Raw genomic sequence first — 26,687 nt, forward strand, 5'->3', positions numbered from 1 at the left:
GAACAGATTCAAAAAGGGAAGTACTCAGTATCAGATGCCACTATAAGAGGTCAAGTTGGGATGAGAAGTAGAATGACGCCATTGGATTTGGTCAAGTCAGAGGCTCTCAGTGATAAAAATTGTAATACTGGCATTAGAAACTTCATTCCAGTGGCTAAGTGCAGTGGGCATTAATGAGTACAGGCAGTGAGTATGTATAGGCCATCTTAAAAAACAATTTGAAACAGGAGGTAGATTACGGAAAAAGGGTAGAGGGAGGGTCTTTATTTTGGCATAAGGTAGTATAGGTATTTGACGGTCTGAATGTCTGCACATGCTTGGAACAGCAATTGTAGGAATTAAGAGATAGCTGACTAGGGACAGGTTGTGGGGTATCGCCCAGCAGCGAGGGCCTGGCTGAAGTGGAAAGCAAGTTTTTCCACCCAATGGGAGAGGTGCTTGAGTTTTCTCCCATACTGCTCTCCTTAGCCTGGGAGCTGGAACAAGTAAACTACAACATGACTATTTATTTAACTATAAATAATTCTTTTGTCAAAAGAACTTATTATAAGGTTCTTTTAAATAACAAGTACTTTTCAGTAGTCTCTGTGTGGTAAAATATATATAGAATTGATCATTTTAACCATTTTTAGGTGTATAGTTTTGTGACATTAAGAACATTTAGATTGTTTTGCAACTGTCACCACCATCCATCACCAGAACCTTTTTGTCTTCCCCACTGAAACCCATTAAACACCAACTCATTTACCCCTGCCCCCAGCCCCGGGCAGCCACTGTTGTACTTACTATCTCTATGAATTTAACTGCTCTAGGGACCTGATATCAGAGGAATCATACAGTATTTGTCCTTTTGTGACTGGCTTATTCCACTTAGCATAATGTCTTCAAGCTTCATCCACGTTGTGTCAACATCCCCATCAGTATTCTTAAAATATGATTTAAACACATTTTTTTTTTTTAAAGAATGCAACTATTCCACGGCCATTCTAAGTTCTCAAGACCCGCCGCATTGGTTTTACAGGGGAGAGGCAGGCAGAAGAACGGAATTCGTCGCATGTACCGTGTGTCAGGTGCTGTACTGGTTGCAAATGCTTTGTCTGACTCAGTCTTCCCAACAGCTCTGGGAGGTGGATACTCCTGTTACTCTGCAGCGGAAGAAACTGAGTTTCAGAGAGCTGAAGAAGCTTGGCCGAGGACACACAGCTGGCGCGTAACTGAGCCAGGATTCAAATCCTGGTCCTCCTGATGCCAGGCTCCATGCTCTTTTTAAAACCCTGCAGTCTCTCTGTAGTCCTGTCTCCACTTCTATTATTCTGAAGGAGTCAAATCTCTTTGCTTTGAACTGAATGAAGATGTGCTTTTTAAAGTTTTCCTGGTGTTCAGCAAATGTCCTTGGCTCCTCGTAACATTAAACTCCCGCTGTTTTGTATTTAAGCTTTTAAGAACAGAATCAAACATTTGCCCAAAGTGGAGAATCACTGGTATAATTAATATAAATAACAGTTATTTATTGATGTTATCTGGTGTATTTGTCCAACTTGGAATTTATCTGAGGTAGTTTACAGAACTAAGTTGATAGATTTATAGCGTAGATTTTTGAAGGAAAATACTTTTTTGGACTGAATTTATATTTCAACCCTAATCACAAGCAGGAAATGAGAAAATTTTTATTTAAAAATGAAAAATGTATAACCATTCATTTTTAAGGATCTCACAAAACATTATTCAAGAAATCTGACTACAGTATTTGATGCTGAAAGCCACAATCTGATACATGCCTTGAAGATATTTTAACCTATGAATGTTTCTCTGAATTCTTGAATCTTCTATCCTGTGCCAGTGAAAGACGTTTTTTTTAAAGATCTAAGCACTGATGGTGACATACCAAGGTTGTTTGAGTGGATGATCCTGACAAAGTAAAAAAAGTCATTTACAGAACGGTAATTTCTAGAACTCGGGAGCTTCATGGAAGTAAGCCAGTGGGCTTCAGTGTCATTTGAAGGCTGTGCTTATTTCTGCATCTTTTTTTTTTTTTACATCTTTATTGGAGTATAATTGCTTTACAATGGTGTGTTAGTTTCTTCTTTATAACAAAGTGAATCAGTTATACATATACATATGTTCCCATATCTCTTCCCTCTTGCGTCTCCCTCCCTCCCACCCTCCCTATCCCACCCCTCTAGGTGGTCACAAAGCACCGGAACTGATCTCCTGTGCCATGCGGCTGCTTCCCACTAGCTATCTATTTTACGTTTGGTAGTGTATATATGTCCATGCCACTCTCTCACTTTGTCACAGCTTACCCTTCCCCCTCCCCATATCCTCAAGTTCATTGTCTAGTAGGTCTGTGTCTTTATTCCCTTCTTACCCCTAGGTTCTTCATGACATTTTTTTTTTCTTAAATTCCATATATACGTGTGGGCATACGGTATTTGTCTTTCTCTTTCTGACTTAACTTCACTCTATTTCTGCATCTTTGTTCATTGTTTTGCTTTGAAAACTTTGAGAGCACCACTGAGTTTTTGAGTTTCATCCGCATTCTGTGACCAGTTGTTATAGAGACCCGAAGTCCGAAGTTTGTGTTGACTTTAGAAAAGTCATTCTCTGAAGCCCATTTTTGGAGTGAGTTTAAAGAAAGAGGAGTACCAAAGCCAGGTTCAGTCTTATAGTGGATGCTTGGAAAAGGATAAGTGGTTCCCTGGGACTATTAGAGTGGATCAAATTACCTTCGAAAGTAATGATGAAAACAATAAGTCAGAGGGACTATCAGACACTCTAAGTTCTTCCTTCAGGCAAATGATACCAAATCATCAAAGACAGATAATTGTTTTCTCTCCATTTTATTTTTTATTTTTTTCTTGAAGATTGACAGAATTAGAAATTTTACAACCCCCATCAGTGGTACATTTAAGTGTTTTAGTATCCAGGTGATTAAGAAGTACCTGATCTCTTCTGCTTTATTTCAGGGCTCTTCTCTTGTTCTGACTGCATATATTTAAAAGCAACTAATTAATATCTGTAGCAAAAAATTTCTCATCGTAAACGTCACGGATAAAGCGAGCACTTCCCTACCTAGAGTCAGGGACTTAAACTGTAGTCAAATGTTCATGCCTTACTGTTTTGTTCAGATGTAAAAGAAAACAATGCTCAAGATATAGAAAAATCTTTAAAGTATGCAATTGGTGTGACCCTTGCTGAGTCAGGTGAGTGCGTGATGCTGGGAGGAGAGAGTTGTAGAAAAAACCGACTTCTAGCAAGGACCCAGGCTAAAGAGAACAGGAGTGGGGCTGAGAATATGCTCAAGGAGAAGGAATTCTTTGGAAGGGGGACACCCGAGTGGTTAGGTGGTGGGGTCCAGTGGCTGAGGAGAAAGCTTTTGAACTGAGAGGACTAGATCTGGGGCCCAGAGGGAAAAGGACTCACTCTCTTTACCTCGGGACTTGAGAGGAGAGCTCAGGCTGCATCTGGGAGTGGAGGTAGATGGCCTAACAGAGAGTACTGACTCCAGGGAATTGCCGCCCAGAGGAAAGGGAATATCGTGGAAGGCCTGGGAGAGTCTTTTTTTTTTTTTTTTTTTTTTTTTAGGAGAGTCTTTTTAATGTTCTAAACCTACCATGAAATTACATACTGTGAGACTGTTGTGCTTAAAACTTAATCCAAATGGATAGCATTTGTATTCCCGAGATACACACGTAGTAAATATTTTTGGTGTATTTGAACAAACTCTCAAGTCTGTTATTCACTATGGAGTACCAAGTAGGGGATTCCTGTTAGCAGACAAGAGAGAGAGCAGGATATGATGTCTTCACAGGACAGAACTCCGATACATTTAATTCAGGTAAGGTGACAAAACCCAAGTGTGAAATCTCAGGGGGGCAGAAAAGTACCCTTTTTTTTGTATAGCATTTGATCCTTAAAAATTATTCTCTAATTATCCTCTCTCAGAACATGGCTGGATTTGGCCCACTTAAACTGCCATAGGTCCAGGAAGGGTAGAGATCTGGAGTTTATTCATTCATTTGGGAAGGAACCCCAGTAGGAAACATGGAATGTAGAACCTGGAGATATGATAATATAACATGATTGTCCTTAGTGTAGGTGAAATCCTAAACAGTGGGATAAGTTTGAGGTATAGAGGTTACATGACTTTAGTTTATTATCCTCTGGTTTTTGTCTTCATTGTCTGCACTGTTGTTATGTTTTATGAAACTTAGTAGAGCATTCTCTAATTTGGAGCAGGAATTATTCTTTGATATCAGGCAACACCTTAGCTAACTTCCTCAATCAGGATATGTTTAGTCAACAGATAACCCTTTTTTTTTTTTTAATAAATTTTATTTATTTGGGCTGCATTGGGTCTTCCTTGCTGCGCGTGGCCTTTCTCTAGTTGTGACGAGCGGGAGCTACTCTTCGTTGCGGTGCACGGGCTTCTCGTTGCAGTGGCTTCTCTTGTTGAGGAGCACGGGCTCTAGGCACATGGGCTTCAGTAGCTGTGGCATGTGGGCTCAGGAGTTGTGGCACACAGGCCCTAGAGCACAGGCTCAGTAATTGTGGCGCACGGGCTTAGTTGCTCCGCGGCATGTGGGATCTTCCCGGACCAGGGCTCAAACCTGTGTCCCTTGCATTGGCAGGCAGATTCTTAACCATTGCACCACCAGGGAAGCCCCAACAGATAACTCTTGACACAAACTAAATACAAGTGCGTTGCCTGCTTTGGGTGGATACTACGATGAAATCAGAGGCAGACATTATTCTCAAGTTGATCTAATGGCAGGGGAGAATGGACTGAGGGTTGGGAACTTGGGTTCTGCAGTCAGACCCAACCTGGGTTCAGATCCTGGTTTTGACATGTTCTAGATACATAACCTTGGAAAAAGCTGCTCGATTTCTTTAAGCCTTCCAAGGTTACACACCTAGTACATGTCAACACCAGGATCTGTGTAGTAGTACCTATTTCATAGGAGTGCTGGAGATAATAGTTTGTAAACTCAGGAACTTAGGAAGTCCTCTGTAAACACTGGCAACACACACAGTTGAACAGAATGCTGCCCTATGGGTCTAGGGCATTATGACTTTGCTGGAAGTTCAGTGTTAGAGATAGGACTTGGGGAGTTATCTATATGGAAGCAATCATCCAGACTGTATGACTTTGAATGACATTGCCAGAGATAAGCACAAGAAATAACAGGACAGAACACAGAATCTTATTATTTTTTTTAATCCACAAAAGTGGACTAGCAATTATATTTATCTTCTTTGATGTTTTGTTTTATTACCTTGTGATAACTCAGATGCTACGAGAGTTGAATCAGACTGATACCAATATGAAAATGACTTAACTCATCAACTCTTTTTAACACACAGTTATTGAGCCTGTTGTATACACCTGTCATGGGTTCTAGCACTAGATCTACTTTTTCAGTTCTGAAAACAAAACAGACTAAGAAGCCATCTGGGTGGTTAGCTGTCAAACTCAGGAGTTTGGCTGACTATTAAAGATAGGTGGCTTTAGATGTTGGAGAGTTTTCATGCACAATGAATGAAACTGCTAAATAATAATTTGGTAAATAAAGAAGTGGTGGAGATGAAGATTAGCTCACTATTTTGTTCAGACATTGTGGTCTCAACTTATTTAAATATCTGTAAATGTTTAATATCACTGATTGCCCTGTCTCGTGCTTTATTCTTTAAAAAAAGTTATATAATATTTGATACATGCAAAAGGTTATATAAATCTATAAATTAGTAGAACATTATCAATACATTGAAGCTACTGTGTGAGGAGGAGCTTAACTCGTTTACTGCATTATTACAGCTTACTAAACATTATTGGTCAATAATTAAATATTTCCAGAATGCCACCTCTCTGTCTCCTGCCAAGCATCTGGTGTGGGCCTGGGGTCTTTGTTGGTCAGTCAGTTTAGTGTTTGGGAAAAACAGATGGACACGGACCAGAGGGGTGTGAGGACGAGCTGGCATCGGTGTCTGTCACCACATCTAACCAAGAAGAGAGAATCAGCGGCTGCCGCAGTTCCTCTTCCTCCTCCGTCTGAAGTGAATTCCTCTTTTGGCCAACTCTGCCTGGAGCCATTTGTGGCCAGGGATTCTGGGAAATGTAGTTCCACCTAAGTCGAGTTGATACAGTACAAACCAGCACAGGTTCCTGTACTTGTTTGTTGTATTGTAAACAAGAGAGACATTCAGAATTATTTCTGCTTAGAAGATATCAGAAGAGTTATTTAAGATACCAGAATAGTTTAAAAATAGAGTTTAACTTGATTTATATCATTGTTTCCTTTTCCATTAAACTATATCTTTATTTTCAAAGCTATGAGATAAAACAGGAGTAATATAATCTTACCTTCTTCTCTTGAAAGAATTCTTTTAATTTGATAAGTAATTTGAACCTCGAGCTAAAAGAAACAAGACAAAATAATAAAAAATATTATCCAGCACAGTTCCATCTAGTGATAAATAATTTCCTTTCTGGTTGAAGATCACTACTACATTTTACTTCTTGATAAATCAAGAACTTCTTTTTTTTTTGGCTGCGTTGGGTCTTTATTGTGGTGCGTGGGCTTCTCATTGCTGTGGCTTCTCTTGTTGCAGAGCACAGGCTCTAGGCATGTGGGCTTCAGTAGTTGTAGCACGTGGGCTCAGTAGTTGTGGCTCTCAGGCTTCAGTAGTTGCAGTGCGTGGGCTCAGTAGTTGTGGCTTGCGGGCTCTAGAGCGCAAGCTCAGTAGTTGTGGCGCATGGGCTTAGTTGCTCCGTGGCATGTGGGATCTTCCTGAACCAGGGATGGAACCTGTGTCGCCTGCATTGACAGGTAGATTCTCAACCACTGTACCACCAGGGAAGTCCCAAGAACTTCATTTTTAATCATGCCAAATAATTTACTTTCTGGTTGCAGATCGCTACTACATTTTACTTCTTGATAAATCAAGAACTTCATTTTTAATCATGCCTAACTCCTAAGACATATTAGGGGACTATTCCTAAATAAACCAAATATTTGTAAATAATTAAAAATAACCAGGAAAAAAAAGAGCTAGGGGGCTTCCCTGGTGGCGCAGTGGTTGAGAGTCCGTCTGCCGATGCAGGGGACGTGGGTTCATGCCCCGGTCCGGGAAGATCCCACATGCCGCGGAGCAGCTGGGCCCGTGAGCCGTGGCCGCTGAGCCTGCGTGTCCAGATCCTGTGCTCCACAATGGGAGAGCCCACAACAGTGAGAGGCCCGCGTACTGCAAAAAAAAAAAAAAAAAAAAGAACTAGGAAAGTTCTTTTATCCTCAGATTTTATTCTACACCTACATCTGCATATGTAATGAGTCACAATTTGTCCATTTACTGGATACCATTTGGAGGAGGAAAAATTTTTTGTTTTTGAAAAGAATAGGATTATTTTAGAAGCGTGATGTAGTGGAATGAACGTGGGCTTTAAAATCAGGCAGGCAAAGGTTTGTCTTTTGACCTTATTTTTCTTATGATCTGCCAGGCAGTGTTCCAAGAACTTTATATGTACTGAATCATTAAATATTCACGAAAACCTGATGAGGCGTTTTGCAAATGAGGAAACCAAGGCTCACAGAACAGTTAAGTGTTAGGGTGCTTATCTCATTGCTTTTGGGTTATTTGTGTGTTTGTTTCTCTAAAACAGAGTGACTCTTTGCAGGGAAGGTCTTATTAGTATTTGTTTTCCCAGCACCTAGTACAGGTTCATATGTCTCCAATTCAGCTGGTGAATATTTGATTTATTGATTTTTTTCCCATAAAATGAAGACACAATAGTCACAACAAGACAATATAAAATTAAATTGTTTAGTTAAAATATCAGTGTTTTCTCTGTTTTCTTTGAGTGAAAAAAATACGTAATTTTAAAAAAATTACACAGTGAGAAATCCTAGGTTCTAGTCTCTAGATTTAATTTTAATCTCAGTTATACATGCACAGAATTCAAAGAGTCCAGGGGTTGTACAAGGCTTGTTACAAAACTCAGCAGTCTCCCAACTCTTACCCCCACCCCAGTCCCTGCTCTCTGAAGTTCAACTCTGAGACCTGATTGTTTTGTTATTTACCTCCAGATCTCCAAATAGCATGTTGCTCTTTTTCCAGTTTTAATTTTTCAGTCTTAGGCATTACCTTTGACTTCTCATGATAGGGGAAGAGGTTTTATCTTTCTTATGCACCCTCACTCTATATGCAGAACCCTCCTACCTTCTTGTTATAATTAAATTTTGAATAATAATCAGTGTTTACATTATTATGACCATGAAAACATTATTCACAGCTGAGGCATATAATCCGTGGTTACTTTTTCTTTCCAACACAGCTTTTTGTTTTCCCTGGTGTTAATAATTGTCTTTTTTTGGAGAGAAGATGTTTGCTTACTTAGAGTTTATGTATTTGTCACTTATTCCTCCCTAAACTCTTCCCCAGATGTCTAAATATAGTTAGGGTATGTGACCTTGACCCTGTTGTTTAACTCTTCAGCTAAAATATTTTGTCATTTATGGTGTGAAAGGTCCAGACGACATGGAGACTTACGCTACTTGTATCTTTAAAACTTTATGGTTGCATGAAACAGACATCTGGATATTTTGTGCTGATCACATCCTTAGTGGACAGCACTGCCAGCCAGCACACAGTCCTCCTATCTGACCTTGGTGGTCTTTTCTTGGGTAGCTGGAGCGTCTCTACCCCAGGGCGGCATGGGACTCAAGGTCTGGCTGGAAGTGGAGCCCCACTTGTATGTGACCAAGACTGCTAGTCAGCAAAAGCTGTGTCAAGCATGCATCACAAGCTAGCAATACCCTCAGTCCATCCAGAAGATCAGAGATTCTTTGTAGGGAAATTTACTTGAGTCTTTTGACAGGTGGAAGCACTGGTTATCTTTTATAGTGAATAGTCATAGAAGGAGAGTGGATACATAAAGTTGCCAGGGTGAAATACAGAATAAATGGCATAGAAGATATGAGCAGACATTAATTAAAATTTTGTTTGAAACAAAAATAAAACAGAAAAAACCCTTGGCAGTAGCTTCTCGGAGATTGTTGGAAGAAATAATGTTGGAGACCTAAGCATGAATGATCCAGTGACTCTAAGCTTTGTGGATGTTTTGTTTACCTCCATCGTAGACCTGGTATGCTTGTGAATAGTGTCTGAGATGTTATTTGGGGGGATGTCATAATTACTTTATCTATGTGTAGAAGAAAAACTAGAGGACAGAATGAGTCTCTCCTGTTTTCATAGAGAATTTGCTACAGAAGCTGTCATTATCGACGGCCAGCACTAGGAGGCCACAGAGACCGTGATTCTGAAGGACTCAGGTTCATGCATCTTTCCTGTTGGAGTTGAAAAAGAAACCTAGGGTAAAAAGCCCAGTTGATGTGCTGTAAAAACTTAAAATTTAGGAACAGATAAACTAGATCATCATCCTAGTTTTCATAATGCAGTGATAAATGAGTTGAAAATATGCAACGCTGCTTCTTTATATGCTTGTGACGTTGTTTGTAAATAAAGTAAGCAAAGTGTATTCTTACTAATGCACTTTTTAAAATTGTACTTCTGGTTTTTAGTTCTTGAACCTCTGGATCTAGGCCCTGACTACCTTGGGCTTGGATGATTTCAGTAGCTTCTTAATTGATGACACTTTTGGTCTCATTTTCCTCCAGTCCATTCTATTTATTGAAAACTAGAGTTTTCATCAGAAATAGTTTTGGTCACGTGTGTCCTCTGACTAGAAACCTTTTTTTTCAAACCCAAAAGACCCAGACACATGTTCATGGTTTGGAAGACTCAATATTGTTAAGATGCCCATTTCTTCCCAACTTGATCTATATACATTGAAGGCCATCCTAATCAAAATCCTAACATGCCTTTTCTAGGAATTGACAAGATCATGCTTAAATGCTTATATTTATGTCAAAATGTATTGATCCCAGAAGAGCTAAAACAGTCTTGAAAAAGAAAAATAAAGTTAGATGAGTTACACCCACCTAATGTCAAGACAATATAAAGCCACAGTAAACAACATGGTGTTTATGTAAGGAGAAGCATAGAGCAACATAACAGAAGAAAGAGTACAGAAACAGAGCTATACATATGTAAGCTATTGATTTTTAACAAACTTTAAGGTAATTCAATGGCAGAGAGCTTTATGTTTTTAATAAATGCTCCTGGAACAAGTAGACATCCTATACCAAAAACTAATAAACAAACAAAAATCCTCCTCCCATGCCAGACATAAAATTTAATTAAAATATACCATAGACCTAAACATAAGGGCAAAATCATAAAAATTCTAGAAGGGAACAGGAGAACATCCTTGTGGGCTTTGAATAGGCACACTTTTTGCAGAATACCAAAAACACTGAATATTAAGCCTAATTTATATTTTGGTCAGGATTAAAATCATCTGTTCTTCAAAAAGCTGTTAAGAGAATTAAAAGATAAGCCATGAACTAGGAGAAAATATTTGCAATATATTTATCTGATAAAAGAACTGTATCCAAAAATAACCTATATAATGCCTTAATTCTAACCTAAGGAGAAATAATTTTAAATAAATAATTAATTTTAAATGACGTGTTACAATGCATAACTGATGTTGTAAGATGCTTACAATTAGAGAGAGAATTATTCTGAAGGGGACAGCTGGGAATTCAGAATGATACCAGGGAGAGGGTTGCTGTCTATAACGTGAAGGATTGTTGTAAGTCTCTGAACAAAACTATTTTGTTTTCATGGTTTTTGAATATATATTAAAACTATGCAAAATGTAAAAAAAAAAAAAAGAATAAGGTGGTCTTTTATTTCTCTGTCTTTCCTGTTAGTGCTAAATATAATATTCTAAAAAGGGAAATATTACCTTAATGACTGTAGCACATCCTACTGGCTGCTTTCCCTGCGACCTTTCACCACTCTCTTCTTTTCTAACAGAATCTCTGTTTGGGGATTTTCTTTGATTTGCAGACAGAGGTATTTGGCTAACTCCTCCCACTTCAGTCTCAGTTTAGATTCTCCAGTCTCTCACAGCTCCATGTACGTCTCCTGTCATGGACTTGCTATACTGTGCTGTGATGGATCACTGTTGGTACCACAATTGACCACAAGCTCTGAGAGAGCAGGAACTTTCTCTTACAGTTGTGCTCTTAGGAACTAGCCTGGTGCCTGGTGACTGATAAGTTTTTAATATCTATATTTGTTCATATTACCCTGAAAGTAGACACAGGGTTCCTGAGGCAGGGATAGATTATTACTTACGTCAGTAACCTAAGACAAGAGGCTCTGAGTTTGTAACTCTGGAATGTCTCCATGACCCTGGTTTCATCATCCTTCTGAAATGTGAACACATACCTCAGGGAAGATCAATCTTTTACTATCTATTTAGTCATTTTTTAAGTTTTAAGGCTTGTCCTTTAACCCAGGTCCCAGTAAATTTTCGCAGAAATCTCTAACTGTGCAGAAGTACAAAAATACTCGCTTCATGACAGTTATAGAGTAGGTGCTCAATAAACTATTTGTTAAGTGTTGAACAATTTAAAAGAATAAATTCAACCCAGTGATCTCAACTGGGGCAGGGATTGGGGGCTTTAGTGGTGGGATGTGGGGAAAGTGTAGCAGAATCATGTGGGGGAATTTTTTCTCAACAATATACTTCCTACCCCCAGATTCTGACCTGCTCCTGTTAACTGTCATATGCCTTAGGCATTTGGTTTTTTTGTGGCCAAAAAGGAGTTGAGAACCCGGACATAGCCTGCCCTGTGTTTGTATCCCTTCTGTGTAGCCTTTCCTATTAAAGTTAGTAATGGAGCCATTTGTCTTCACACCTGATCCCAAGGCTGCTGTGTCAGTGTTTACATTTATTCCAAATGATTCTTCTATTTCGTGTTTTTTACGTAGATTTGGTGGGATTTCTTAAAGGGTGTTTCTTTTATTGATAGCTTGCCTTTCTTCAGAGAGAGTCTGAGGCAACTCTACAGCAAAAATACATAAAATGAAAAAGCATGTAACAGAAAATCAGAACTAAGAAAAAGGTGAGAAACATGCTGATTGATTTAAATTCAGATTTGGTTCTGGTTTTTTTTTTTAGGTATAATTGACAGACATTATATTAATTTCAGGTGTACAACATAATGATTTGATATTTGCATGTATTGGGAAGTGATCACAACAGTAAGTCGCATTAGCATCTGTCACCATACAGATTTTTTTTTTCTTGTGATGAGAACTTTTAAGATTTACTTTCGTAGCAACTTTCAAATATGCACTACGATATTATTAACTGTGGTTGTCATGCTGTACGTTATCGATACATCTTCAGTGCTTATTTATTTTAAAACCGGAAGTTTGTACCTTTTGGCCCCCTTTACCCATTTTGCCCACCCGCTGCCCCTCACCTCTGGCAGCCACCAATCTGTTCTCCGTATCTGTGAGCTTGGTGTTTGTTTTTTTAGATTGCACATGTATGTGAGGTCATGCAGTATTTGTCTTTCTCTGTCTGACTTATTTCACTTAGCATAATGCCCTCGAGGTCCATCCATGTTGTCATAAAATTTCACTCTTTTTCATGGCTGAATAATATTACATTGTGTGTATATACTATTTATTTATTTTCTTTATCCATTTATTCATCAGTGGACACTTAGGTTGTTTCCATATCTTGGCTGCTGTAAATAATGCTGCAGTGAACCCAGGAGTACATCTATCTTTCTGAGTTGGTATTTTCATTTTCTTCAGATGGTACCCAATGGTTCTGTTTTTTAATTATCTCCTGCTGGAAAATGGCAGATATCATCAATTATGTTCGTGGTTCTTAACATTTTAAGTCACAGACCCCTTTGATGAAGTCTGTGGCTTCTCTTCTGAGAAGAGTGAACACACACACAAACTCAATTTTGCTATAATTTCAGGCCCATCCTTCCCTATGGAACCTTTTGTTATCAAAGAAGACAAACTATACCCATTCCTTAAAAAGGAAGAAAGTATTCTTCGTATTTATTAGGTTCCAAAAAATTTGTTTCTGTAATAACATATTTCAAACATACAGAAAAATATAGAAAATAAAAAATCAAATAGCAGTTATAATATTTGCTTTAGTTTTTTTAAGTAATAAAATATCACAGACAAAATAGAAACTTCCTGTTTAGCATTTTTGACCCTATTCTCCTCTCTTCCTCCTTAGTAGAAACCACTATCTTGAATTTAGTGTTTAACATTTCCACACGTATTTTATACTCTTACTGCCTTTGTATACAACTGTATACATACATACATATAATATTTTATATGATTTCAAACATTTTTTCTTTATTGTGGTAAAAAACATGTAACATGAGATCTTCTTTCTTAACAGATTTTTAAGTGTATGGTACATTATTGTTAACTCAGCGCAATGTTGTCCAGCAGAGCTCTAGAACTTCTTCATCTTGCATGACTGAAACTCTATACCCACTGAACAGCAACTCCCATCTCCCCCTCCCCTCCAGTCCCTGGCAACCACTGTTCTACTTTCTACTTCTATGAGTTTGACTGCTTTAGCTACCTTATTATATAAGTGGAATCATGCACTATCTGTCCTTCTGTATCTAGCTTATTTCACTTAGCATAATGTCCTCACGGTTCATCCATGTCACATATGACAAGACTTCCTTCTTTTTATGGCTGAATAATATTCCGTTGTATGTTTACACCCCATTTTCTTTATCCATTCACCTGTTGATGGACATTTAGGTTGTTTCCACCTCTTGGCTGTTGTGAATAATGTGGCAGTGAACATGGGAGTGCAGATATCTCTATGAGATCCCAATTTCAATTCTTTTGAATAAAGATCCACAGGTGGGATTGCTGGATCATGGTACTTCTATTTTTAATTTTTTAAAGGAGCAACGATTACTGTTTTCCACAGCAACTGTCCTATTTTACATTCCCACCATGCACACAAGGATTCCAGTTTATACGCATACTTGTCAGCACTTGTTAATTTCTGTTTTTTAAAAATAATGCCCATCCTAATGGGTGCGAGCTGATATTTCATTGTGATTTTGATTTACATTTCCTTCATGATTAGTAGTGTTGAACATCTTTTCATATACCTGTTGTCCATTTGTATGTCTTCTTTAAGGAAAAGTCTTTAAATAGGGGGTTACATGATTTTTCTTTTTGCTATTGAGTTGTAGAAGATACTTATATAGTTGGGATTTTAACGCCTTATCAGATATATATATGCAAATATTTTCTCTTACTCTGGGTTGCCTTTTCAATCTGTTGACTATTTCTTCGGCTGTGCAGAAACTAACATTGCCTTTTTTGGTAGCATTTATTTATCTTTGGTATTTGTAGCTGTCCTTGATTCTTTTAAATATATGTAGTATTTCGTCATAAGCCTATATCACCATATGTTTATCTGTTCTCCTGTTAATTCATGTTTGAGTTGTTTCCAGTTTTTTGCTGTTACAAACAGTGATAACAAATGCTCTTACACACGCCTCCTCATGGACATGTACCAGTTTTTTCTCCAGTGCACATATGCAGGAGTGGAATTGCTTGGTCATAGATATGAGCTTCTTTACCTTTATTTATTTATTTATTTATTTAGAGACGATGTTGGGGGTAGGAGTTTATTAATTTATTCTTTTTGCTGTGTTGGGTCTTCGTTTCTGTGCGAGGGCTTTCTCTAGTTGTGGCAAGCGGGGGCCACTCTTCATCGCGGTGTGCGGGCCTCTCACTATCGCGGGCTCTCTTTTTGCGGAGCACAGACTCCAGACGTTCAGGCTCAGTAGTTGTGGATCACGGGCCTAGTTGCTCGGCGGCATGTGGGATCCTCCCAGACCAGGGCTCGAACCCATGTCCCCTCCATTAGCAGGTAGCTTCTCAACCACTGCGCCACCAGGGAAGCCCTACCTTTATTAAATATTGCCAAATTGCTCTCCAAAGTGGCTGAATATATTAAAATTTTTTTATTACTATATGATATTTTGCTAGTCTGGTATGATATTGTATCTCATTGTAGTGTTAAATTGCATTGTACTGAGTGTGGACATCTTGTGTTTATTTTCCACTTAGATTTCCTTTCCATTAGTTGGCTGCCCACAGTTTTTCTCTATTTTATTAATTCAGTTGTTTATGTTTACTTCTTGATTTTTAGGAGTTTTTCTGGTATTCTGTAAATTAACTTTGTTGATTATTAAACTATCTTTTCTCAGTCGATGGCTTGATTTTTCATTTTGTTTAAAGAATCTTTTATTGTTTAGAATTTTTAAAAATTTTAACATAGTAATATTAGTCTTTTACTTTATAATTTCTACTTTTGTATCTTATTTTTTATTATTTTTAAAAATTTAATTAATCTATTTTTAATTAATTAATTTTTGGCTGTGTTGGGTCTTCGTTTCTGTGCGAGGGCTTTCTCTAGTTGTGGCAAGCGGGGGCCACTCTTCATCGCGGAGCGCGGGCCTCTCGCTATCGCGGCCTCTCTTGTTGCGGAGCACAGGCTCAAGACACACAGGCTCAGTAATTGTAGCTCACGGGCCTAGTTGCTCCGCGACATGTGGGATCTTCCCAGACCAGGGCTTGAACCCGTGTCCCCTGCATTGGCAGGCAGATTCTCAACCACTGTGCCACCAGGGAAGCCCTGTATCTTATTTTTTAAAGCCCTCATTATAGCAAAGATTTTTTTTCTAAAAGTTTTCAAAATTTTTTTCACATTTATGTCTTTAATTAGCCTGATAATGTTTCTCAATGGTGTGAAACGGGGATTTAATTGTACTTCCTTACAGATAACCTATGTCTTAGCACCACTGTTCAATAGTTCATTCTTTCCCCTGATTTACAGTACTATCCCTATTACATATCAAATTTCCAAACATATATGTCTTTTTCTGGGTGTTCTGTTGCTTTCAGTTGTCTGTACTGTGTTACCGTGGTTTAACATGTCTTAACATTTTGGAGGGCATGTTGCCTGTGTTCTTCTTCAAGTTTGTCAAGGCTATTCTTGGCTCTCTTTTTCTTAAGAAGGACCCTGTAGAGAGTTTTATTAGAATCAGATTGAAATCCCACTCCATTTAAGAATATTTATCAGGTCTTCCATCCACAAACATGGTTTGTTTTTTCATTTACTCAACTTTGTAATTTTCTCTGTAAAGTGCTTGAAACTTTCTTGTTAGATTTATTACTAGAAATTTATTATTAGCTTATAGCTTTTAATTGCCTTCTTTCTCTCTCCTTTTCTTTTCTTTCTTCTCTTTCTTTTTTCTTTCTTTCTCTCTTTTTTATTGAAGCATAGTTGACATAACATTATATTTGTTTCAGGTGTACAATGTAATGATTTTCATTTTTTATGTATTGGAAAATGACCACCACAATAAGTTCAGTTGACATCTATCGCCATACATAATTACACAGTTCTTTTTTGTGATGACAACTTTCAAGATCCATTCTCTTACTTTCAAATATGCAACACAGTATTATTAACTGTAGTCACCATGCTATACATTACATCCCCATGACATTCATTTTATACCTGGAAATTTGTACTTTTTGATTACCTTCACCCGTTTTGCCCCTGCTTCCCCCCGCCCCTGTACCACATGCAGCCACCAGGTCTGTTTGCTCTATCCATGAACTTAGGGGTTTTTTTAAGTTTCTATTTATTTATTTTATACATATGTTTTATTTATTTATGGCTGAGTTGGGTCTTCGTTGTTGCATGCGGGCTTTCTCTAGTTGCTCTGAGCAGGGCCTCCTCTTGGTTGCTGTGCACGGGCTTCTCATTGCGGTGGCTTCTCTTGTTGCGGAACATGGGTTCTAGGCGCGCAGGCTTCAGTAGTTGTGGCGCGTGGGATCAGTAGTTGTGGCTCACGGGCTTTAGAGCGCAGGGTCAGTAGCTGTGGTGCATGGGCTTAGTTGCTCCGCGGCATGTGGGATCTTCCCAGACCAAGGCTTGAACCCGTGTCCCCTGTATTGGCAGGCAGATTCTTAACCACTGTGCCACCAGGGAAGTCCTGCCATTTTAAATGGTAGCTTTTCCTAATTAAATTACAAAGTGGTGTTTTTTGACTTCTAGGAATTACATTCATTTCTATGTATTGACCTTATATCCAGCAACATTGATGAACTTGTTTTTATATTACTGTTAATAGCTTGCCTTCATAATTCTCTTTATAAATAATTATCACTTGGAGAAATTTTGTCACTTAATTTAAAATTTTATATCTCATTTTTATTTCTTTTACTACATTGACGACCTCTATGCTGTTGAATAGAAGCGATAGTTGTCTTCTTGGTCTAATTTCCTGGCTTTTAAAGGAAATACTTTATTTAATCATTAAGTATGGTATTGTTATAGGTTTTTGGTGAAATTAAGAAAGTTCTTTCTATTCTTGATATGCTAGGATTATTATTTTTTTAATCAGGAAGGTGGGTAAAGAATTAACTAAACCATTCTGTAAGGACAAACCTGACCTTGGATGAACTTTCTACTTAATTTCTCTGAATCCCGATAAGGGGGAAAGTCAACCATGTTACTAGGCAACACTGCTTATGGTAAAAATGATCTTTATTTGGTAAATATATTTGGACTGGGAGGAACTATGCATGAACTCTAAATTCTTGGTTAGAAGCAGTAGCTTTGAGCTTCCCTGGGGCACCTTTCAGAGATGGGTATGAACTTCATGGGGACCCTGGAAGCTGTGGCTGGGTAGTTATTTGAGGTATTGGTTTCTGTTTGGGACATAAGGCTTCTAAGCCAGTGTGACTCTGCACTTACCCTGTGATTCTCATTTCCTTGCACCTGAGCTGTCATCTGAATGCCCAAGAGAATAGCTCCTGGTTGGCCATATGGACTCTTAGGTGGACTCTGCCCGTGAGGAGGAATACCTGGAACTGCCTTGCTGGCATGCTGTGTTTTCTTCTTATGCTTTCTGAGTAGATGGCTGCTACTTGTGGCCTTTGGTAAGTGGGTAGCTCAGAATGTGTAGAGAGAAGTCCCACATGGGCAGTGCACAGTGCATCCAAGCAAAATACAGAAGGAAGTGTTTACTGGGGCTGATCTGAGTTTATTACTCTCACTTATAACCTTCAATTTCTAGTTTTCACCCATTGGAAAACTCATATTCACATTGACTACAAATTAATATTATAAATTTGAACTTATAATAATAAATATATAGAATATACCATTTTAATTTTCTATGTATTAGGTTTGGTTTATGTTTGCCAACTCAGAAATGGTTCTGCTACTAAAAAAAGTTTGATAACTAATGTTTTAGACCTGTATGGTCCAATGGGTAGGTATTTGCCCTTCTAATATAGCTTTTAAAATTAAATAAAATTTTTTAAAATTAAAAGTAAATATAGTTAAGAATTCAGTTCCTTGGTTGTACTGGCCTCGTTTGAAACGCTCAGTAGCCACATGTGGCTAGTGACTCACATACTGGACAGTATAGGTTTAGAATATTTTCATCATTACAGAAAGTTCTGTTACGACGGACTTTCTAGCTATTATTTTTTACTCATTCAGATTACCTGAGAGCTTTATATTTTTACTGTATATGTTATTTGCTTTAAGAAACTGCCGGATGAACCAGTCAAGGTATCTATCAGGGACAGTATTGAAGACCCCAGTGTATTACTGTATAATGATCTGCTAGAGGCATCTTTCTCAGATTGCATAGCAGGACAAATTCTGTTTCTCCTGAGACTTACCATTGCATCATGGCTAGTGTGAATTTTGTAATTGATTGGCTTTCACTTTTTGCTTTATCAACCAGATGGTGTAAGCCCACATTTATGGCCTACGTAACTGCATGCTTTTTTCTCTTATTTGAATTTTTATATTTGTAAAATACAATTTTATTGTAATGGCTGCATCTTTATAGATTGTAACAAATGCTTTGAGAAAAGAGGTAGAGTATAAAAATAGTAATAAGTAAGTACCTTCAAGATTTCGATGGACACTTTTGTCACTTATTCCTTTATTGACTCATTAGGAGCCACTTGTTACTGAACCTCAGGACGGAAAAGACGTGAAGGAGCTAAAAACAGTTCTTGGTTGATTACGATTGCAGTGTGTGCACATGTAATCTGGACTGCTTTACGGATGAGGTGACTTAGAATGTACACCTGTCATAAACCCAGTTTAATTCACTTTTCTAAAACGTTTTTATTTTTCAAAATAATGTTTGAAGAACTGTCTTACTAAAATACTTCGTAAAAATTTCAGACTTTTTAATATTGCTAGGGAGGTTCAACCAAGAGCCTATTTGAGGATTCAAACTGGTTAACCGGGCTTAAACAGAGACTAGAGGACTGTTTTATTTCTTTGTGGAGTCTTCTATATCTTTTAGATAACAGAGAATTTAATTCTGGGCCTTTGTGGCTTCTCAGTGTACTTTTCTCTTTTTTTAAAAATGTCTTCTGGAACTTATAAGCAGGTCAACATTAGATATGTCTTTACTGTTTTAAACATTTTGCAACTTTCCTTGCTTCTGCAAACACTTAAAGCAACTTACAAATTTCAGGCCAAAAGTAAAGTAACTTGATATAAAAATAAAACCAATCTCACCTTAAAGAAATTGAAGGATTAAGTATTCCCATCCGTCAATGTTGAGAGATTTGGACAATATATTTGATTTCACATTTTCTAGTTGCTCCAAGTAAGAAAAAGAAACACAGAATTCTATCGTTTTCATGTACTGACAACCGGAAGCATACAAACATCTGCAGAAACCAAACATTTCCTGGAACTAACTCGGGCAGAAATTTATCACGTGAATCATTGTTTAAAGAACCTTGCGAAAAATATCTTCAACCACAGTTATGTGAAAGACCCAGGGGTGCAGCTCACGTGGACTGGGCTCTCCAGAGTCTGAGGAGGCTGCGGGAACCAGGGCTGGGAGGTGCGTGCGCCACAGGGCTGGGGGCGGTGGCTTTGGGAGCGCGGAATCCAGCACCTCTGCCGTGGGGAAACGCCAGTAAGGAAGGGGCTTAAGAAATCTCGAATGTCAGTAGCACCGTTCTGTTGTTTGTTTCTCTAAATATTTGGTGTCGTCAGCGTGGATTTTGTATCAGTGCTGATTTTATTCTCTTGGTCCTCAAGTTCTCAGACAAATGCTTTCAGTAGAGATGTTTTATTCTGTAGATTCATGTGATGTTTTTAAGCTTTGAAGGACGCAAGCAACATTTCTTACGGAATTTCAAGAGCTGGGCTTGTATTTTTGACCATTCAGAAGTCTAGTTCACTTCAGAGTGAAGGTCAACAAGGGAATCCTTTTTTTTTCTTTTTTCCTCAAGGAGCATCTGCTCATTAATATAACTTTTCAACAGTAATTTGTGACTTCGCAACTTATGTGACATGGAAGAAACAGCTTTTGCCTGAAATATTTAAGGGCCAGATATAACAAACTATTCATCTTTTCCATGAAAAACTTCAGTATCGTCATCATAGTGCAATTTCTTTAAAGAATGCTTGTATCCCTTGGATCTGCTAGGGTGAATTAACTGAAAAAATGTTAACGCACTTAAGCCTGTCCTGTAGGTTATAAGGTGACCCTTACATGTTTACCAGATACAATAGTTTTAATATAGATGTTGATTATTAGCTGCTCATTTTGGTAAAAACTGACCAATGCTTCTTAAGATTGAGTCACAAATGTCTGGCACATAAGAAGGTGTGGTACTGGGCTTTAGGAAGGCGTCTTGGGGGGCAGGGTTTGAAGTCTGGTGATATATACCTATCATACAAGGCTATTATAAGGATTACATATGATAACGTGGATAAAATGGCTGGTACATAGTAAGTACTTAATAAATGTTAGTTCATCATCCTCTCATGTTATTGATGATGGCCATACGTTAAAGTTCTTCCAGAATTTTTATGCTGGATCATAATAAATGTATATTTTTAGGCATGTTGGGATCTATCCTGATTTTAGCAGTGTTGTTTTATATTGATACTTAAGAAAGCACTAATAACATGTGTTGAAAATGTATAGTCTCTCATTAAATTATAGAATGATGATAATTTAAAAAATAATGCAAATGGTTTTGAATTTTTTGGTGGAATGAGACAAGGTTTAACAGTGTTCGAGAGTAGAATAATTGTATCAGAATTCAACTTGCTCCAGGTTTATCTGTGAAATATAATTTATCACATAAAGATACTGCATTGATAAAATATTCTTACGTAGAGTCCAGTAAGAACCAAGAGGAGGTTGGAGTCTGGGGATTTGAAATGGAAGTGTGTGCAGGCTGATACAGCCTGTAGGAGTCATAGAACTCTTGGAAGACAGGCTTACTCATGAAAAGGACCTTGGAAACATTTGGCTATCGGCTGAGAAATGCCTTTGAGAGAGTTAAAGCATTAATAGATACACCCCAGAAGGTGAAAGAAGAACTTTGTAAAAAGAAAGCAGCCAGAGCTGGGCTCTCAGTCACTGTTCTTCCTGCCATCCAATCTAAGCCCCCGCATGGCTGTGAGGTCCCCCTACAGACGGTGCAGCAAATAACCTAACAGTGAGAGCTCCAGAGCAACAATGCTCACACAATGCAGAGCATTAATAAGTAAGCACACACCTCCCCGGATGAGGGAGCGGCTGGGTAGTTGCAGTGTAAGTTGAGGGAGCTGGTGTTCATAGTTGAGACCCAGATGTCATATTTTAAGATGTTCTGCTTAAGTTTTAAAGTTAGTAACATTCATATAATATAGGAAACTAAAATTTCAGTGGGAAATACAACATATCAATGATGAAATTATATTAAGACTTTGTGTGCAAGTTACTGTGCAAAATTTAATTGTAACTGCGTGGTCCTTGCTCTCCAAGAGCTTGCTGTTAAGAGCGGTAGAGTCTGGAGATTTAAATTGCCTATCCATGATATTGTTTTCACCCATTTTTTATTCAGTAAATATATATTGGAGCCCTGTTAGGTGCCAGGCATTTTCATGCCACTGGAGGGATACAGTATTGAACAAAACAAAAAATTTTCCCCTTAAGAAGCTTAAATTCTACAGGCGGAAGAGAAAAAAAGAAAAATGATTTTTATTCTGATGAGAAGGGAAACGGTGGGTTTTGGGGAGTGGCATGATCTGGTTTTTTTTTTTTTTTTAATCTATATGACTCTGGCCTTTTGTTTTGAGAATAGTATGCAGTGAGGCAAGGAAAGAATCCACTGGGGGACTCTTGCAATAATCTAGATAGGGATGGTGGAGGCTTAGATGGCAGTAGTGGTGGTGGAAGTAGGGAGAAGTAGGCAGAATTTAGATATATTTTTAAGGTAGAGCCAATGGGATTCGCTGATGGCTTGGTTACAGGGTGTTAGGGAAAGAGAAAAGTCAGGGATGACTTGGAGGGTTGAGTTGTCATTTACTAACGTGGGAGATCCTGTGGGAGCATCAGCCTTAGGGGGGAACATCAGGAATTTGTCACGAGGTGACGTTAAGTGTGAGACGTCTATTAGACATCTGGGAGTGATGTCAAGCAGGCAGCTGAAAATATGAGGCTTGAGTTCAGGGAAGGGGTTTGGGCTCTTGTAGGTGGTATTTAAAGTGATGAGACCCATTGGGACGACCAAGGGGAGGGAGTATAGATAGAAAAGAAGACGGAGAACTGAGAGCCTTGGGTCACTCTAACATCAAGAGGCTGAGATAATGAGAAGTCTAGGAAGGAGTGGCCAGTGAAGGAGGAGAGGCAGCAGTGTGGTGTCCTGTCCTGGAAACCAAACAAGAAAGTGTTTAAAAAAAGAGAGGATCCTCTCCCTGGGGATAGCAAATGGTACCTGCCTCAGAGGTGGCTGTGATGAACTGTTTAAATGGATGAGAGAATTCATTAAAGTGCCTGCCTCAGTACCTGGCTACTGGGTGGTTCAAGGTGGAAGTCATTGGTGACTTAACAAGAGCAGTTTCAGGGAAGCGGTGGGGATAAAAGCCTGGTTGGAATGGGTTCAAGTAAGAATGGGAGGAAAGAATTGGAGGCAGCAGATATAGTCAGCCTTCTGAGTATTCCTATGAAATTGCATTAGAGAAATGGGGAATTGATTCATGGGAATGTGGGGTCAGGAGAAAGGTGTGTGTGTGTGTGTGTATGTGTGTGTCTGTCTTTTTCTTTTAGGTTGGGAGAAAGTACAGCCTGTTAAATGCTGATGAGAATAATCCTGTATAGGGGGAAAGCTTGATGATGTAGCTGTATCTAAGATAATGAGTTGTTTTGACCATAGGTAACAGGTTGGTGGAAATAACTAGATTGTCCTTTGTCTCTTTACCTTCTCTTCTCAGTCTTTCATTCATTCATTTATCAAATATTTACTGAAGGTTCACAAGGTGCCAAAGATCAAGCCAGGGGCTGGGTAAAAAACAGTTGATTAAGGGGTGAATCAAACAAACAGTCTATACACTCTCTGGTGGAGTTTTTACTGTCTGGTGGAGATAGGCTTCCTAAAAACACACAAATAAATAAATACAGATTTCAATGAATGCTTCGTGGGAAAAGTATGGAGTACTTTTGAGAGAGAGAGAATGCCTTGGTGTACTTTAGATTGGGTGGCATTCGAAGGCCTCTCAGATAGGAAAGATGGTCCTAGGAGAAAAGATGGACTGAAAAGAAAAGCATTCCAAGCAGAGGGAACAGAGCATGCAAAGCCCTGGAGCAGGGGAGAACTTGGTGCTTTGGAGGATTTGAGAGGTCATCAGTATGGCCTGAGAGGTAGGAAGGGACCAGGTTGTGCAGGACTTTGGAGGCCTTCTAAGATTTGGGATTGTATCCTAATAGCAACGGGAAACTGTTGAAAAGTTTGCATTGGTGGAAAAAACGACCTGTGCTGCCCTGTCATGGTGAATGGATCGGAGGCAGCAAGAGTGGGAAAAAACAACTCCAATTTAGGCAAAAAGAGAGTATCTGTAAAATAGTGAGACTGAGATATTTACAGTTTTCTTATGAAAAAAATAGAATTGAGAATATCCTCTACTTAGCAGAATTTGCTTTGAGCTTACCAGGTTTCTCAGCACATGCAAAGAGAGCATTTTCTTGTTAAAAATAATATCAACACAGAAGAGGCAGATGAAGATGTCAGTAATTTGAGATTGCTTAACACAAAATGAAACTTTAAAAAAGATTGCAGTAACTTGGTGAAAAATTTCAAATAATAAACTTTTTTTTCCGGAAAAAATACCAGTGACACAATATTAGAGACAGACTCTTTAAGAAAATGGATTAAAGTACTGAATATACACCAAGAATACTTAATCTACTTATGCTATTTTAAGTGTTCATATAATATAAAGAAACCTTAAATTTTTTGCTTTAATGTAGCCGATGTACATTATTTTTACTTTTTTTTAGAAAAAAAACCTGTATAATAAAAACAGTTTATTGATTAATAAATAAATATTTCAAAAGTTCCCCTTGGGCTTCCCTAGTGGCGCAGTGGTTGAGAGTCCGCCTGCTGATGCAGGGGACATGGCTCCAGGAGGATCCCACATGCCTTGGAGCGGCTGGGCCCGTGAGCCATGGCCGCTGAGCCTGTGCGTCCGGAGCCTGTGCTCCGCAACGGGAGAGGCCACAACAGTGAGAGGCCTGCGTACCGCAAAAAAAAAAAAAAAAAAGTTCCCCTTTTCACTTTCAAAAGTATCTTAGTGTTTTGATAAATTATGTGATTAGAGATAGAGGATCTCTCCAGTTGAAGGGTCAGACTGGTAAAAAAGCCATCAAGTTATAGTACAGGATGCATATTTTTATTGCGCTAATTTAGACTTCCTCCCAAAGAGATTTCTTAAAACAGAAGGGCAGTTGTAATACCAAGTATCACTATATCAGGTCACCCACAACTCCAGGGTCATGAATTAACTTGTTGTGAGCTCTCACTTAAAAAAAAAAAAAAAAAAAAAGAAAAGAAAAGAAAAGAAGAAACAGAAGTTACTCCCTATCTAGACAAGCCACTCCTGAGAGTTCTATCTTGGTTGTAACTCGAGTTTTCTTTCTCACACTGACAGTTTATTTATGCTTTTCAGGGTGAAAAAATTTGGGATATTTTATCATCTGGAGTTTCTCTGCCTCGCTGATGATCTAAGCTCAAACCTGCCAGTTTATGGGAGATGATAGAAAACACCCTCTAACATCTGAGTAAGTAGATGCTGCGGTGTGTTTTGATTTACTGCTTAAAAAAAAAAAAAGGATAATTTTATGACTTTAAAGTTTTAAATTATCAGGTACTTTAATTGGGTTCTTTAAATTTTGTTGTTGAATAGTGATGTCAATTATTATAATTCCAATAAGTGAATATTTTTAAATAATGGGATTCTGGAAGAAATTAATCCCCTGATGATAAAAAAAAAAAGTAGTTAATGAAAACATTTTCCATTAGCTTTTAAGGAACATATTGAGGACCTAAATGTATATATTAAAAATTTAAGAGCACTCTCCTTAGTGCTTTATTTCACTTTTATATTATGAATGCAAAAATATTGGTAAGACAACTGTTAAGAATTTTTTAAATGCAACTCTATATAAAAATTGTATTTTAATACGGAGTGTATTTTGGCTAACTTGAAATAAATACTGGTTTGTTTCTTGGAAGTAGAATTTTAAAAGTTCTTTCTATTTGAAAATAAAGATTTTTTTTCCTTCTAATATAGATAAGATTACAAAATTTCTCTGGATTTTGACTTTGTTTCTTAATTAAAGAGACTGAGAAAGAAAGGCATTCATTCTTTCTAATTAAAACTTCTGAGTGAAGTTTAAAGAGTTGAGCCAGTCATTTTGATATAAACTGTTTTTCAGAATGAAAGCTGCTAGTTCTCTTATATCCATTGAATCTCTTTTGACAAAACTAGGAAACTATTAGGCTGTACCAGGGCCTTTTTTGGAATGCTGAGGTGAATACAATTAATAAATACACAAGATTGCTTCCCACTACAATGGGGTTATTTAATTTTGGTCTGTATCTGAGCTGTTCAGTATAGTAGCCAATAGTAGCTATTGACATTTGAAATGTGGCTGGTCCCAGTTGAGATGTGCTGTGCATAAAATACACACCACATTTCAAGACTTAGTATGAAAAAAAGACTAAATATTTTATTAATAATTTTTGTATGAATCATGTTGAAATGATAATATTTTGGATATATTGAGTGAAACAAAATATTATGAAAATTAATTTCACTTGTTTTCTTTTACTTTTTTTTTTTTTAATGTGGCTGCTAGATAATTGTAAATTACTTGTGGCTTACATTATATTTCCAGTGAACAGAACTGGCCTGTTGTATATGATCAACATGCTTAGTCATCCATTACTCCACATTCTGTAAGCCTTGACCCTTCTGGGCTGTGTATGGATCAATTAATATAAATCTATATTGTTTTAAGAATATGATTCTTTGATTCATCAAATATTTACTGAGTACCTGCTATATGCCAGACAGTTCTCTAGGTACTGGTGTTACAGTAGTGAACAAAATAAAACTTCCTGCCTTCATGGAGTTAACATTCCATTAGTGAAACTAGACTAAAAACATAAATAAGTAAAATATATAATCTATTTGAAGGCTTTGGAGAAAATGCAAGGAGAGGGGTTCAATTCTAAATAGATTGTTCAGGGAAGGCCTCACTGAATAGGTGTTATTTGAGCAAAGACTTGAAGAAGGTGAGAGAAAGAGCCCTATAGATATTTGGGGGAAGAGTGTTCTAGGCAGAGGGAATAGC

The 26,687-nt window shown here is 37.9% G+C and overlaps 1 long non-coding RNA gene across 2 annotated transcripts in view; it reads left to right on the plus strand.

The window, feature by feature from the left end:
- Positions 1-26,687, plus strand: part of LOC132524558 (uncharacterized) — a 143,145-nt gene that overhangs the window by 26,114 nt on the left and 90,344 nt on the right. For both annotated transcript variants that reach the window (XR_009541915.1, XR_009541916.1), the window contains one exon: positions 24,998-25,109. This is a non-coding gene — a long non-coding RNA (uncharacterized LOC132524558). The remainder of the gene's footprint in view (positions 1-24,997; positions 25,110-26,687) is intronic.

Source organism: Lagenorhynchus albirostris, chromosome 8 (assembly GCF_949774975.1).
Source record: "Lagenorhynchus albirostris chromosome 8, mLagAlb1.1, whole genome shotgun sequence".
NCBI lineage: Eukaryota > Metazoa > Chordata > Mammalia > Artiodactyla > Delphinidae > Lagenorhynchus > Lagenorhynchus albirostris.